Source organism: Callospermophilus lateralis, chromosome 11, assembly GCF_048772815.1.
Source record: "Callospermophilus lateralis isolate mCalLat2 chromosome 11, mCalLat2.hap1, whole genome shotgun sequence".
Lineage (NCBI taxonomy): Eukaryota > Metazoa > Chordata > Mammalia > Rodentia > Sciuridae > Callospermophilus > Callospermophilus lateralis.
In genome coordinates this window covers 80037966-80053874 of record NC_135315.1, presented here as the reverse complement: position 1 = coordinate 80053874, position 15909 = coordinate 80037966, and the positions used below count along the sequence as shown (strand labels likewise).

Genomic DNA, 15909 nt, shown 5'->3' with positions numbered 1-15909 from the left:
TTATTTCCTTTTCAAACCACATGCTATAATTGAAATAGATTCCAGTTCTATAAATTTCTGGTTTGGTTATTTGTTCACTAGCTATACTTCTGTAGCAAACAAGATCCTTGAAGCAGATGATATAAGTCATGAAATGGACAGATTAAGGTCTTTATGGGGTTCAAGTTGCTGAGTTGAAAAGAAACTCTGTAAATTAAGTCTATTTGCTATGAAAGATTAAGCCCAAAGTAATCAGATTTTTGTATTCTGATGTAGCATTTTGGTATTTTATTTCAGAGATACAGAAAGCTCACTAAACCCTTCTATTCCCTGAATAATTTTCCTCAAAGTAAGAAAGAGTACATATAGTTCAATTGGCTTTTTTGATTTGCGATGATATTTTCAAGGGCCTGTGTCATTTTTAAAATTGAAAATGTCATTGAAGGACAATTTAACCTTTAACTTAATTGTAGAATGGGAAAAAATTGTTATACTGTGGAAATCCAAGATTTCAGTCGTGATAAGGCTGTTGTGTCTACATTATCATGTCAGGGTGCTTCTAAGAATTATAACATTTTTATTACATTTATTTTATGTAATTTATATAATTGTAAGTTTGTTGTACTTTTTTTTTTGGTACTGAGGATTTAACACAGGGTTACTTTACCAGTGAACCACATCCTCAGCCCTTTTTATTTTTTATTTTGAGACAGGATTTCACTTAGTTGCTGAGGGCCTCACTGAGTTGCTGAGATTAGTCTTAAACTTGGGATCCTCCTGCCTCAGCCTCCCAAGTCACCTGGATTCCAGGCTTGTGCCATAGCATCTAGCTTATTGTAATCTTTTTAAAAAAGATTTATTAAGGTGTCCCTTACATATATAAAAGGCATCTTTTTTAGTGTGCAGCTTTATGAGTTTTGACAAACACACATGCTAAACACTACTACTGTTAAGCTAATGAGATGAAGTATAATATATAAATATGGTATGACCAAAAGTAGTTTATTCCCTTTTAAAATTAAAAATGGATTTTTATCCAGTGTTTCTTGAAAAGAATAAAAATTGTTAAACCTTTCTTTGACATTAATATTATTTTCAAAGCCTTCAATTCTCATAAGACAAACAGTAACTTTTGTGTACTGCTTTAAACACTAACTGGCTTAAGTCCAAATAGTAGTTTAATTTTCTTAAGGTAATCTCAGTAGATTTCATTTAAATAGAGGATATAAATTTATAACTTATCATTTATTACCTGAAAATTTATTTTCATGTTGAATATTAAAGCTTCTAAATGATAAACCAAAGTAATAGAAATTAAAAAAATAGCTGGCCAGGATTACATGCTTATAATCCTAGCTACTTGAGAAATTGAGGCAGGAGGATTGCAAGTTTGAGACCAGTGGGGACAACTTAGAGAGAATTTGTCTCAAAATAGAAAGAACTATGGATGTAGCTCAGTGGTAGGGTGCTTGCCTCACCTGTGTGAAGCCCTACATTCGTTTCCTAGTACCACATGCACAAATAGCCATGACACAATTTTAGACAAAATTTTTAAAAAACATTTCTGAGTGACCTAAACATAAGCCTAGCAATCTCAACATTATTCTAGATTTGTATTTGTTATTCATCTTTTATATAGTCTTAGATATGTACACAAAATGCTTTTTTGAAACTCAAAATGAAGAGTGAATCTTACTTCTTTAATATCAAACCTGTACTTGTTTCTTTCCTGCATAAATATTCAATTCTGAGTTGAACTTGAGAGTCAAGCAAATATGGATTTCATTTTCAGCTAAAGTGCAGTTTTTTTCTTACCCATGCATATAGGAAGTTGAACACTGCAACAAAATATTCATTGCTGTTCCATGAATATTAAGGCATCCTTATTTCACAGAATTTCAGAATATATCTAGGGTTAATCAGTAAATACCACCAAAGTGTGCAGTTAGACTCTGGCTTTTCGAGCACTTCCTTCCTCTCAAAGTCTCAAATTCTCAGACTGAGCCAAACAGTCAGAGCCAGAGTCCCTCATCCAGTCATGTACTTATGTTGAAAGGAAAGGAAAATACTATTCAATGTTATCTGGTAGTTCTCCTAGCTGTTTTTCAATAGTTTTAAGGCTTGTTAATATTATATTACTCTCAAGCAGTTTTGGAAACATTTTAAGATTTCTTTTTTATAATTTGTTTCTTGTTTGTTTGTAGTACTGGGGATTGAAGTTGGGGGTACTCTACCACTTAGCTACATCCCCAGCTCTTTGATTTATTTTTTTAGTTTGAAACCAGGATTTTGCTAAGTTGCCCAGCTGGCCTCTCCTGCCTTAACTTGCCAAGTTGCTGGGATTATAGGCATGCACCACTATGTCTGGCTCAGTTTTTTTTTTAATCCATGAATCTTGTCACTTGAATTCAAAAAAGGTTTTCTCCAGAGCTTTGCAGAAATTGGTTCATAGGAAATGTCTATTGAGTAGGCTCTTCATCAAGGCTCTAAGCAACATCTGGTCTGCTTTTTCTTGAAAGTGCTCTGGCCACTCAAATTTTTAACCCAGCACCTGTAGTAACTCTTCCTTGCATGCTAAATAGCATCTGTGTATGGAACATATACCCACTGATTAATCGTAGGTTTTGTGAGAGTATTTATTATTTTTTTCCAGATATGATGGTGACACTTAAGAATTCAGCCATTATCCAAATCACATATTTCTGAACACAGAAAAATACATATTTCTAGTACCAGTCAATAAAGAAAATAAAAACAAGAACATACTCATATAACTTATATACAAACAACTTTAATCAGGTATAATTTTCGACAGACTTAGAAATATTATTATTTGAAGCTAATGACCCCTAAGATTTTTATCAAACTTTTAATGTAATTTCAAAGTGAACAAACTTCTTATGATTTTACTCTTTATTTTGAAAGGTTGGAGCAGTTCCTCAACTACTAATCAGTTACCACCCAAAGGAAATTGTGCATGTGTTTTTATACTTTCACACAATTTTTATGTGTGTACAAATTGCAGATGTGCAGTACAAATTGCAAAATTTTTCTCTTGCTAGATTGTTAAGACCCATTTCATGTTTTGTGCCATCTACAAAATGTTATGACCAAATAATGATTTGACAATACCATTATTTTAAATTATGTTAAAATTATCCCAAAATATTAGAAAATATTATTTTATATATATCCTTTTTATTGCATTTTAAAATTACAAAGAAATGTGCACTTAAAAAAAGTGTGTGACAGACTTTGAATTGGTAGTATCAGACATCTGAATTTAATTACAAGTATGATAAATCTAAAACAAAGAAGACATATATAATCACATACATATGATAATGCTTAGTTTACATTTTAGATATCAGGTACATCTCTGTCCTAAAAGTATGGATAAAAATTTTGTACTTCTTATTCATGACAGTTAATTCACCAAGCACCAAGGCAAAATGAACACTGACTTACCTCTTATTGAAGTAAATGCCTGTGACAAACATTTGTACAATATTATGTAAAAAGCCAAGCAAATGAAATTACTCAATAAGCAAACTCAAATCAGTGTTTTAAAAAAATATAATCTTTGGTAATTTTCCTCTTTTAATGTTCTGACCTAGACAATAATGTACTATTTTGGACAAAGACTGTCATGCCATTTTCAATTTTGGACTAGAAATTGTCCTTATGGTATGATATGAGATATAAACAATAGCAATTTTTAAAAAGCAAAAATAAAAAGTTGAAAGAAAAAAATGACTTCCCCTTCTGCATGTGAGGACAGGGTCTTAAGAATCCCACTGACCTTCATATCCATGTCACTCCAGATTCATCTTCAGGCTGGTGGTCCTTTCATTGTCTGATTCTCCATTATCTCTATGGCTACAGAGAGACTATTGAATGTGAGGCCATCCTACTTGATACTCAGACCTTCATTTTTCTCAGCATTCTCTTGGAACAAAGAAGTTGCGGTCGGGGGGTGGGGGGCTTCAGATGCTCTCCCATTGTTTTTATGTACCTGTTGCAGGTAGAGTGGTGCTTCATTGCTTGGTCTGTGTCAGTGCTGTGGGGTGCCCAGCAGAGGCAGAGGCCTTACTTGCACAATTCCCTTTCCTCTCCACAGTGGAAGTGGCTGTAACATTCTTGGCTAGGTCAGACGCTTTTACACAGTTTTTAAAACATTCTTGAGCGAACTCATCTGTGTTTAACAAACAGCCATTTGGGGGATCCATAGCTACCTTCATAAATTGTTTTCCACAGATGAAGCACAATGAAATAGAGCAACTTGAGTTTTTACCCAAGTACTACCTGTTAATAAATAGTTTCCATCAACAAAATGGACTTTTTGGTGTCCCCTATTACAGTAATGTGGTGAAATGGTTCCAAACCTTCTAATTCATTCTCATTACTTTATCAGAGTTGTCTTTAGGTTTAGGCTTAGAATCTTCCTCTCGCAGAAAATCACACTGAATTGAGTAATTCCTTCCAACTCTTTTTGACACCAGTGAGAGCATGCTTGCTCTGGTTGGTGCATAAGAGGTGGTTGGGGCAGATAAGTCAGAAAAAGACGTGCTTTCTGTGTTCAGTACAACTTGGGGCTCACCAGCTACCAATGGCTTCCTTTGTCTTGCAGTAAAAACTGAAAGTGGAATTAACCAAATGAACACAGTCCTGCTGCTCACTGCTATTTGAGTGTTAAAGACCTATCATATTGCTATCTGGGCTACTCAGTCTCTGTCCATTCCTGTGAATTTGCATTGCCCAGTGTACAAAGTTCAAATGTTACTCTTTTTTAGTCACTCCCTTACTTGAAGTTCTTAGTGACAGCTCAATAACATTCCTGGGATGTTATTGAAAACTTGGTTTGGACAGCTGTAGCCATTTAGAGTTTTCCATATTTAAAAGTATAAGGCATAAATAGTGGCCTCACAAAAATGTCTATATTCTAATCCTGGGAACCTGTGACTGTTATGTTACATGGCAAAAGGAACTTTGCAGAAGCTTGAGATGGGGAGGTTCTCCTGCAGTTCCTTTTAAGGCTTTAGGGACAATTAAAATAAAGATGTTAAAATGGGACATGATGGTTAAAAGCATGGACTCTGTAGCCAAACTACTGTGTGATTATGGATAATTTGTTTTTCTATGCCTCACTTTTCACCTCTGAAAAATAGAACTAAACTATTGTTGTGAGGATTAGATGAGAGTATTAGGACAGTACGTGGCACATCACAAATACTCACAAGTGTTAGCTATTTCTTATTTACATAGCAATTCCATGTGGAAGAACATTTCTTCTGATCTCTGTTCTAGATCTGAGAGCAGATGATTTAGCTGGAATAGCACAGTTTACACTGGATTGTGTGTAGTGATTTCTTTCTTATCCTTGTTAGTCTTCAGATTTTATGAATGTACTTGACTAGTTCTCATATTACACTATGAAATTGGATATGTTAATTCTTCACTTATAAATCTTCCTTTTAATGCATTGGCTCAATTTACAACTATCATGGTTTTATCTTTGATGCAAAAACATGCACCCTTTTTCATCTAACCTGGGAGCTATAGATCGTATGGTATTATTTTAGTATTTGATCTTCTTTTATGTTTATTATTTCTTCACTCATTGATATAGATTCTCTAGCCATTTGTTTACTAGAGCATGATAACCTCTAGAACTGGAAATTCAGTCATTCATTCAATAAAATATTTCTTCAACAAAGATCTGTTTATTCCTTGTGCATACTACAAAAGGAAGAGTTCCCACACCTTTCAGGATGCTTATTGTGTAGTCAGCAAGACAGAGCCAAAAGCACATGATTATAATTAGAGATGTGCACCAATGTCATAGGTTGGCAAAAAGAAGGGCTGAGGGAGTTCAATAAATCTAGCCAGATTTAGGACTCACTGAGTATGTAGGAGTTGACCATGCAGAGAGAGAGCACATCATAGACCATTCTGAAACACCTTAAATAGGAACCTTTCTATGTAATCTATGATCTTAATTGCAGTCAGCTTCCTTCATCATGGAGCACAATGTTTGACATTCTACCTTGAATTAAACAAGAAATTCAGACTTGCAATCACTGCCTCCATATTAAATTATTCGAAGCATAATGATTACATTAAACTTACTGTGTAATCTCAGGCAAAAAGATTGTTGGTAAGGAATGTAGCATCAGCCCTACCATTTCAACTGAAAGATCTAGATGATGACAGGTTATAAAATTGACTCACCCCAAAGTAACAACAAGTTTAATATCAACTTGGAAAAAAAATAATCTTAACATCAAAAAGACTTTGAAAGTTGTAAAGCAATCGCCTTTTGACTGTCAAAAAAAGGGTAGTAAAGAGGTAAGACATAAAAGAGATAACATTCTTGGGGGTTTTGGGGGGTGGGGTAGGGTGGGTTCTTTTTTTGGTCTTTTTTGGAACTAGGCGTCGAATCCAGGATTTTGCAAATGCAAGGCAGACACTTTGCCACTGAGCTACATCCCAACCCAACATTCTTAATATATAAAGAAAAATTTTAATTGTAATAACCAAAGCAGAATACATGAGAGGAACAGACAACACGAGCGAGTGTGCGCATGTGCGAACACACACACACACACACACACACACACACACACACATTTAAAAATACCCGTTAAACATATAAAAAGATACTCAACTTTATTTTTAATAAAAAACCTAAATTAAAGCTACTGTTGGTGAGTCTTAGGGGAAATAGGTACTTATTAATCACTGGTGGGAATAGAAAAATGGTAGAGTTTCTTTGGAGGGAAATTGAGCATTCTCTAACAACATATAAGTACATATTTTTGCCTTAGCAATCTCATTCCTGAGAATTTACTCTGAAAGTGCACCCGCAAAATGCAGGAAAAAGAGGGGGAAACACTTGCATATATACCAGATTCTCTGTTGAGGTGTTTTTTATAATGATAAAAAGTTAGAAATAATGTAACTGCCATATGAAGATTGACTGAATAAACTATGATACATAGGATGGTGTAGAAAATAATTCAGAAAATCTCCATGAACTAATGAGTGATTTTTCAAAATATATTATTAGGAGAATTTATCAAGGTAGTTCACATTAGCAGATTAAGGGGAAAGATTTCATAATGTTGTCAACAATGCAGAAAAAGTTCTCAGTTCAGTTTGAAATACAGCCTTGATTTTAAACAATTCTTGGCAAAAAACATAAAAACATCCTTAACTTGATAAAACATGGCTACATGACATTTACAGCCCAAAATCATTTAATGATGAATTTGAACAAAACAAGAGTGTCTATTACTTCTTTTCATCAGAATTGTTTTGGAAGCCCTAGCTACTGCACTAGGATAAGAAAAATGAAATATAAAAGGGGGGATGTTCTTTATTTGCATATTTATGAACATATAGAGAATATGCAAAAAAAAACTATTCATAACTCATTAATAAGATAATGCGGTTTCTGGATATAAAATCTGTACAGACAAATCAATTCTATCTCAAACAAGTAATAGTTGCTTAGAAAATGAACTATTATAATATTTATAGTAGTATTAAATAATATCGAGGACCTTATTATAAATTCAACAAAAGAAATATAAGAATTTTATGTAGAAAATAAACCTTTGTTGAAAGAAAGAAAAGAATATCAAAAGGAAAAGGAAACTGGAGTAATCTTGAAATTAGGGAAAAAGATGGAAGAGTGACTTAATAATTGTTATGGTTGGTGAGATGTTGAATTGTAAGTTCTCTTTTACTTTTTGTTTATGAGAATGCATTTTATAAAAACAGTGAAGTCATTATTCTTTTTTTCATTTGTTCATAATAGTTATTCTTGACATTAGATTCATTTGGACTAATTATAAATGCATGGAATATAATTTGCTCCAATTCAGTCCCTTCACCCTCCCCATCCTCCCTCCCACTGTTCCCTTTGATCCACTTTACTGATCTATTTATTTACATTTTTTAAAATTAGTATCTTATAGATATTCAAAGTGATGAGTTTCATTATAGTATATTCACATATGTGCATTGGAAAGTTAGTTTGGGTTCATTCCACAGTTTTTTCCTACCCACTCCCCATTCCCTTCTTTTTCTTTTATTGATTTTATTTTTTTAAATACAGGACAATGGAGTGTATTACAATTCTTATTACACATATAGAGCACAATTTTTTATATCTTTGTATAAAGCATATTCACGCCAATTCACGTTATACATGTACTTGGTTTTTTTTGCATTACAATTCTTATTACACATATATACCACAATTTTTCATATCTCTGTTTGTATATAAAGTAGGTTGACAGCCAATTTGTGTCTTCAGACATGTACTTTGGATAATGATGTCCATCACATTCATTCCACATTCATTAGGAGGCTAATCCCCTGCCTCCTCCCTTTCCCTCACTCCCCTCTTCCCTATCTAGAATCCATCTATTCATCCCATGTTCCTCCTCCCTACCCTATTATGAGTCAGCCTCCTTATATCAGAGAAAACATTTGGCATTTGTTTTTTGGGTTTTGGCTAACTTCACTTAGCATTATCTTCTCCAATGCCATCCATTTACCTGCAAATGCCATGATTTTATTCTCTTTTTAAAAAGTTCATTGTGTATATATGCCACATTTTTAAAAATCCATTCATCCACTGAAGGGCATGTAGGTTGGCTCCACAGTTTAGCTATTGTGAATTGTGCTGCTATAAACATTGATGTGGCTGTGTCCCTGTAGTATGTTGTCTTTAAGTCCTTTGAGTATAGTCCAAGGAGAGCAATAGCTCGGTCAAATGGTGGTTCCATTCCCAGATTTCCAAAGAATCTCCATACTGCTTTCCAGATTGGCTACACCAATTTGCAGTCCCACCAGCAATGTATGGTGTACCTTTTTCCCCACATTCTTGCCAACACTTATTGTTGTTTGTCTTCATAATAGCTGCCATTCCGATTAGAGTTGTATCTTAGTTTTGATTTGCATTTCTCTGATTGCTAGAGATGTTGAAAATTTTTTCATATATTTGTTGATTGATTGTATATCCTCTTCTGAGAAGTGTTTGTTCAAGTCCTTGGCCCATTTTTTGATTGGGTTACTTGTTTTTTCAGTGCTTAGCTTTTTGAGTTCTTTATATACCCTAGAGATTAGTGCTCTATCTGATGTGTGAGGGGTAAAGATTTTGTCCCAGGATGTAGGCTCTCTGTTCACCTCACGGATTGTTTCTTTTGCTGAGAAAAAACTTTTTAGTTTGAATCCATCCCATTTATTGATTCCTGGTTTTAATTCTTGTGCCATAGGAGTCTTATTCAGGAAGTTGGGGCCTAACCCATATGATGAAGATTAGGGCCTACCTTTTTCTTCTGTTAGACACAGAGTCTCTGGCTTAATTCCTAGGTCCTTGATCCATTTTAAGTTAAGTTTTGTGCATGGTGAGAGTTATGAGTTTAATTTCATTTTGTTGCATATGGATTTCCAGTTTTCCCAGCACCATTTGTTGAAAACGCTACCTTTTCTCCAGTGCATGTTTTTGGCACCTTTTTCTAAAATAAGCTGATTGTAATTTTGTGGGTTAGTCTCTGTGTCCTCTATTCTGTGCCATTGGTCTACCAGTCTGTTTTAGTGCCAATACCATGCTGTTTTTGTTACTATTGCTCTGTAGTATAATTTAAGGTCTCATATAGCGATACTCCCTGCTTCACTCTTCTTGCTAAGGATTTCTTTAGCTATTCTTGATCTCTTATTTTTCCAGATGAATTTCATGATTGCTTTTTCTATTTTTATGAGGAATGCCATTGAGATTTTGTTTGGAATTGCATTAAATCTATATAGTGCTTTTGGTAGTATGGTCATTTTGATAATATTAATTCTGCCTATCCCAAGAGTGAGGTAGATCTTTCCAGAAATAGTAAATGAATTCAGCAAAGGAGCAGGATATAAATCAACAGCCATAAATCAAAGGCATTTCTGTATATCAGTGACAAAGCCTCTGAGAAGGAAATGAGGAAAACTGCCCCATATACAGTAACCTCAAAAAAAAAAAAATAAGATACTTGAGAATCAACGAAAGAGGTCAAAGATCTATACAATGAAAACTACAGAACCCTAAACAGAGAAATCAAAGAAGATCCTAGAAGATGGAAAGATCTACACATTCCTTTCTTAAAAGGAGAAAGGGAGGAAGAGGGAGGGAGAGGGGGAAGGTGGGCAGGGTCAGATCAGAATATGATAGCCCAAAGGGTGGGGTTTTGGCCTGCTGAGAACTTCTAACTGAAGGAGATTGGAATCCCGAAAGCAACCTCAGCAGCAAAGCCTCTGCCCTCCTCCTGCCCTCCTGTCCTTCACCCTTCTCTCCCAAAGCCTTCTCTCATAAAACCTAGAAAGCTCTCTCTCTCTCTCTCTCTCTCTCTCTCTCTCTCTCTCTCTCTCTTTCTCTCTTTCTCTCCTCTACCCTCCCTGCTATTCCCTTCCTGTCCCCTTACCCTCCCTTACCCCCTCCCTTAAAAACCCTCATTTCAGACAGGACCTGCCTTAGGTCCAGAAGGAAAGAAGGCTATACAGAGAGGCCAAGAAGAATCTGACCAGACAGGGCTTGCTAGGATCCTGGCAGCCTTTTACCATTAGCTCACACCTCCTTTCCAGTCATTTCTACATGGCCATCCATTCTTCATGGAACATAAACATAAAAACAGGAGTTTTCCCTGGATCTGTAGGTCTTTATTTCTGAAGGCTTTTAGGTCAAATACAGTTCTATTAAATAAATGTTATGATTTTTAAAATGTAAAGATATATACTAGTTCATAAATTAGAAGAAGCAATTTATATAGAGAGACTCTTTCTGAAACTCATCTGAATTTTTATTGCAGTTCCTGGACCTTTTATACAGCTATAGAATTAAGATACTGTATTAGTGATAAGAGGATAAACAGTTCGGTAAGACAGAAAACTCAGAAAGTGATTGCCACATGATTTATGTTGAGGTGGGACCGCAGATCAGTGGTGGAAAATGTCAGTCTTTTTAATAAGTAGTGCTGAGACAATTGAGTATTTATGTGAAATTGAATGAAATTAAAGCTCCTACTATACACCATAGACAATAATTCTGTGTGACATATAGAATTAAGTGTGTGGGGCTGGGAATGTGGCTCAAGCAGTAGCATGCTCGCCTGGCATGCGTGTGGCCCGGGTTCGATCCTCAGCGCCACATACAGACAAAGATGTTGTATCCGCCAAATACTAAAAAATAAATATTAAAACTCTCTCTCTCTCTCTCCCAATCTCTCACTCTCTCTCACTGTTTCTTAAAAAAAAAAAAGAATTAAGTGTGAATGGCAAAACAATAAAATGCTTTCAAGATAATACCTTTATGATTTTGGAGTGGGGTAAGTTTTCTTAAATATAACATAAAAAGCACTGAGTGTAAAGGAAGATATTAAGAAATTTGATATTACTAGTAGTAAGTATTTATCATAATCAGAAGACACCATGGCAGACAAAAGTCACTCTTAACATTCAAAACTAATACTTGGTGTTAAAAGTTAGCAACAATTGCTATCTTTTGGAAGAGTGCATTGGATAGGGTGTGGGTAAGGACACTCCCAGGAGGCTGATCATATATTTCCTAGATCTGATGCTAGTTATACAGGTGTATTCACTTTGTGAAAGTTTAGCACACTGTGCTAACAATTTGTACATTTTAAAATGTATATGCTCTACTTCAACAAAAAGTCTTTATAAAAGGAAACTACTAAGAAGCTATTTGTAAAACATTTGTCCAGCAAAATAATAGAGACCTCCTACAGCTCAATAAGATAGACATCTCAATAAAAAATCGAGCAAAATATTTGAACACACTTCAGAAAAGAGGAAATCATTTATTTGATTTATTTGAAAAGGTGCTCAAACTTATTAATCTTCAGAGGAATGCAAATTAAAATGATTGATCTCTTTATACCAAAATTGGCTAACATAAAGAATCTGAGAAAACAGTACCTAATGAGGAAGTGGAGCAATGGGAACACTACTGCACTTGGGCTAGGAATAAAAATTGGCACAACCACCTTGGGAAATGGATTGTCGTTACATAGTAGGTATGGAGGTTGCTGCAGTCTCTGGCTGGGCACAAAATCACGAGCCACCACACAGCTTGTAGATTCAAACAGCAATTCTTTATTCCCGATCTCACACCGGCCGTCTACAAACACGTTCTGGGGGAATCCAGGTTCTCTGCCCAAATCCACCACTCCACTGGGATATATATCCCAAATATACTATCTGACCCTAAGAACTCAAGAGGAACTCAGGCAGCAGGATATGCCCTATTCTAAAGGGGGAACACCCTAATCTCCTATTATGCTAAACCGGGGACACCTTAAACACGGATCTGCCCTGGTCCTTGAGCAAGGTCACCTTTCAGGAGTCCTTCCACTAGACAGCATGGGAGTAGCTGGCAAGGAAATTGTCATACCTACTTGGCTGATGGCTCCCAGCATCTCCCCCCTTCTGATTAATTAAACAACAAGTAATGTGGCTTAAGGACCGTGCCTGGTAGGTTGTCCAGTTCAACATATGGTTCTTACCTGTCATTGGAAAACTGACCTTTAGGCATCAGCCTCCTGTCTTAGGTTGATACCACTGCAACTGGATCATACCTGTCACTGACTACCGGTCCAGCATACAGCCATACTTGTGGATAGGTCTATGCACCAGTGGGGGGGTGAGGTTCTTTGCCTCACCTCTGTTGGCCCCCAAATTTGGCCTTGGTGCCAGTGGGGGAGTGAGGTTAATGTGGCTTAAGGAGGTTAATGTGCCTAGTAGGTTGTCCAATTCAACATATGGTTTTTACCCGTCATCGGAAAACTGACCTTTAGGCAACTGACCTTTAGGCGTCAGCCTCCTGTCTTAGGTTGATACCACTGTAATTGGATCATACCCGTCACTGACTACCGGTCCAGTATATAGCCATTGGCCCCCAAATTTAGACCATCACTAGCAGAAGGGAGGAGGATACAGAAATGCCACGACACCAAGCCAATTGACAGTTCCTTTGGAAAAATTGCATCACTGGTGACACCATCAGCAATGATATGCCAGCTTTACCACAATTAACATGTGGTGCGCTGGCAAGGAAATAAAAATTGCACCACTGGTGACACCATCAGCAAAGATATGCCAGCATTACCACAATTCGCTGTACCAAACAATAGTTACATAGTCTAGGTAAGTTCTGTAAGCAGTTCAAAGTGGAGGAATCTATCAATCTGTCCGTCTCTTCCCAAAGTCCGTTTCCTCCCAAAGTAAGTTGACTCCTTGATTGAGCATACTTGTTGAGTTATATTTATTGGGATGAAGACAGGAATTCTGGCAATGATGCTAAAGAGACATTATCCTGAAAAGAATTACTAAATATAATGAAAAGGAAAGGTGAAAGTAAACAAACAGATCTGTTAACCTCCTTAAAAAACAATCCTTAACAGCTGTTTACCTGATTTAAATTAGTAAACAAGCAGATCTGTTAACCACCTTTAAAAACAATCCTTAACAGCTGTTTACCTAATTTAAATTAAGCCTTTTAAATCACGTGAATAATCACGAGCCACCACACAGCTTGTAGATTCAAACAGCAATTCTTTATTCCCGATCTCACACCGGCCGTCTACAAACACGTTCTGGGGGAATCCAGGTTCTCTGCCCAAATCCACCACTCCACTGGGCTTCTGTCTCCCAAATATACTGTCTGACCCTAAGAACTCAAGAGGAACTCAGGCAGCAGGATATGCCCTATTCTAAAGGGGGAACACCCTAATCTCCTATTATGCTAAACCGCCCTATTCTAAAGGGGGAACACCCTAATCTCCTATTATGCTAAACCAGGGACACCCTAAACACGGATCCACCCTGGTCCTTGAGCAAGGTCACCTTTCAGGAGTCCTTCCACTAGACAGCATGGGAGTAGCTGGCAAGGAAATTGTCATACCTACTTGGCTGATGGCTCCCAGCAGAGGTAACATGCCAGGTGACTTAGTGATTCCTCTGTTTCAGAAATGGGTGCTTATGGGCACCAGAAGATGTTCAGAAGAGTATTTATAATAGCCTTGTTAACTATATCCAAACACTTGGAGTAATTCAAATATCTATCAACACAAGAATTTGTACATAAACTGTAGCATATTTATACAGCCATGTACTACATAATAGAATGAACTTTTCTGCAGAAAAATTCATATATGATATACATACATGTGAATATGTATGTATATAAATATCAATGTATACATATTCACATTTTCATAAAATTTCAGAGGTGTTTCTTAGCTCTCTGAAGTTCATCCCAGATGTCCAGGTACAAGCCCCTCTTATAAAAGTACCCTCATTTGTCAATCAAAGAAGATGCATAAAAAAGGTATTATGTATATATTTAATGATATCAGCCTGAGCCCATTTAGGTTTGTTAATGCAACAGTGGAATGCAGCCTCCAGGCCTTCCCATTCTTGCATTTGTCTGTATTGTCTTCATATTTGTTTAAATTAGAAAGTAATACATTTTTAACCGCATTGTTGAGGTATAATTTGTATATCATAACATTTCCCTTCTGTAAGAATAAAATTCATTGATTTTTGACACCTCTATAGAGTTTTGCATCTGTCACCACTATACAAGTTCAGAACATTCCCATCACCTCCCAAAATTTCCTCAAGCCACATTTGCCATCAATCAAATGTGTATTTTCAAATATAGTGTGTTGATTGCTTCATGTATTTCAAATAACTCATCATTAAAAATAGCATAACACATTGATGAATAGAAACTTGAAAAACATCAACCAAAATCTTTTGTTAAATGTATTTTGAGGTTCTGTATACATACTTGATTAAAATCAGCTTATTTGCATCTGTTCTCTATTGGTAGTTTCAAAAAAGGGAACATACTGAACAGTTGATTTCTTCCTTCATATGTTCTTGGTGGGTGAATGTTGTCATGTTGTTCTGGGTGGGTTTTTAGTTTTAAAAATTTTAGTTGGTTTTGGGGAAAATGTTCAGTTATACAAATGGCCCTTTTATATGGCAGTCTGTATATTACTGCTTTCTTAGAATAAATCATACAAAATAGAATGAAGAATAGAAGTTAGACTATATAGTTAAATTAAAACATAAATATCAAATTGTAAATTATTCTTTATTAGGAGTAACTAAAGGAAAGAATGTATTGATCAACTCTGATATTAAATGTCTCAGACTTTAGAACAGAATAACAAGTATTTTAAAAGCTTTTCTTGTCTTTGTTCTACCACTTCATATTAAGATGCTGAGTATAATATAGAAGTACATATGGAATATAAATATTATGTGAGCATATTATACTATTATGTATAATTGGGCTTCCTCAAGTGATGTTTTTAACAAACTTTTATTATACATACTATACACTATTATTATAGAAATTATTATTTCTGCTTAAAGGTGATTGTATGGTTGGGAAATGCAGATATATTATGTGTAAAATTAAATATTTTTCTAAAAAAGTATAAATCAGATGTTCATGAATTTTGGACATAAAAATACATAATGCCTAGCTAGTTCTTAAGAGGTAAGCTATATCTTCTGCTTGTCAAAGTATTTACTCTGAATTATTGGTGGAGCTATCTTTTATTGAGGTTTCTCTGTTGCCAGGTACTTTATTACCAAGGTTGCCATCAGAACCGGGAATGACATTACTCACTATCAGGATTGAGAAAATTGGTCTGAAAGACCCTGGACAGTGCATTGATCCCTATATTACAGTTAGTGTAAAGGGTAAATAACTGCCAAATTGCATTATGTTTTTTCTCATATGGGACAAAGTTTTTGACAGGGGATGGTCTTGTATATGTGACAACTTACTTTAATGCATTCTATAATGAGGCAAAATCCTAGAAGAGATCATAACAGAACATAGTTCTGAAA

General features: G+C 35.6%; 1 pseudogene; it reads left to right on the top strand.

Moving 5' to 3' along the window:
- LOC143410629 (axin interactor, dorsalization-associated protein-like) overlaps nucleotides 1–15909 on the top strand; it is a 37259-nt pseudogene that overhangs the window by 18519 nt on the left and 2831 nt on the right.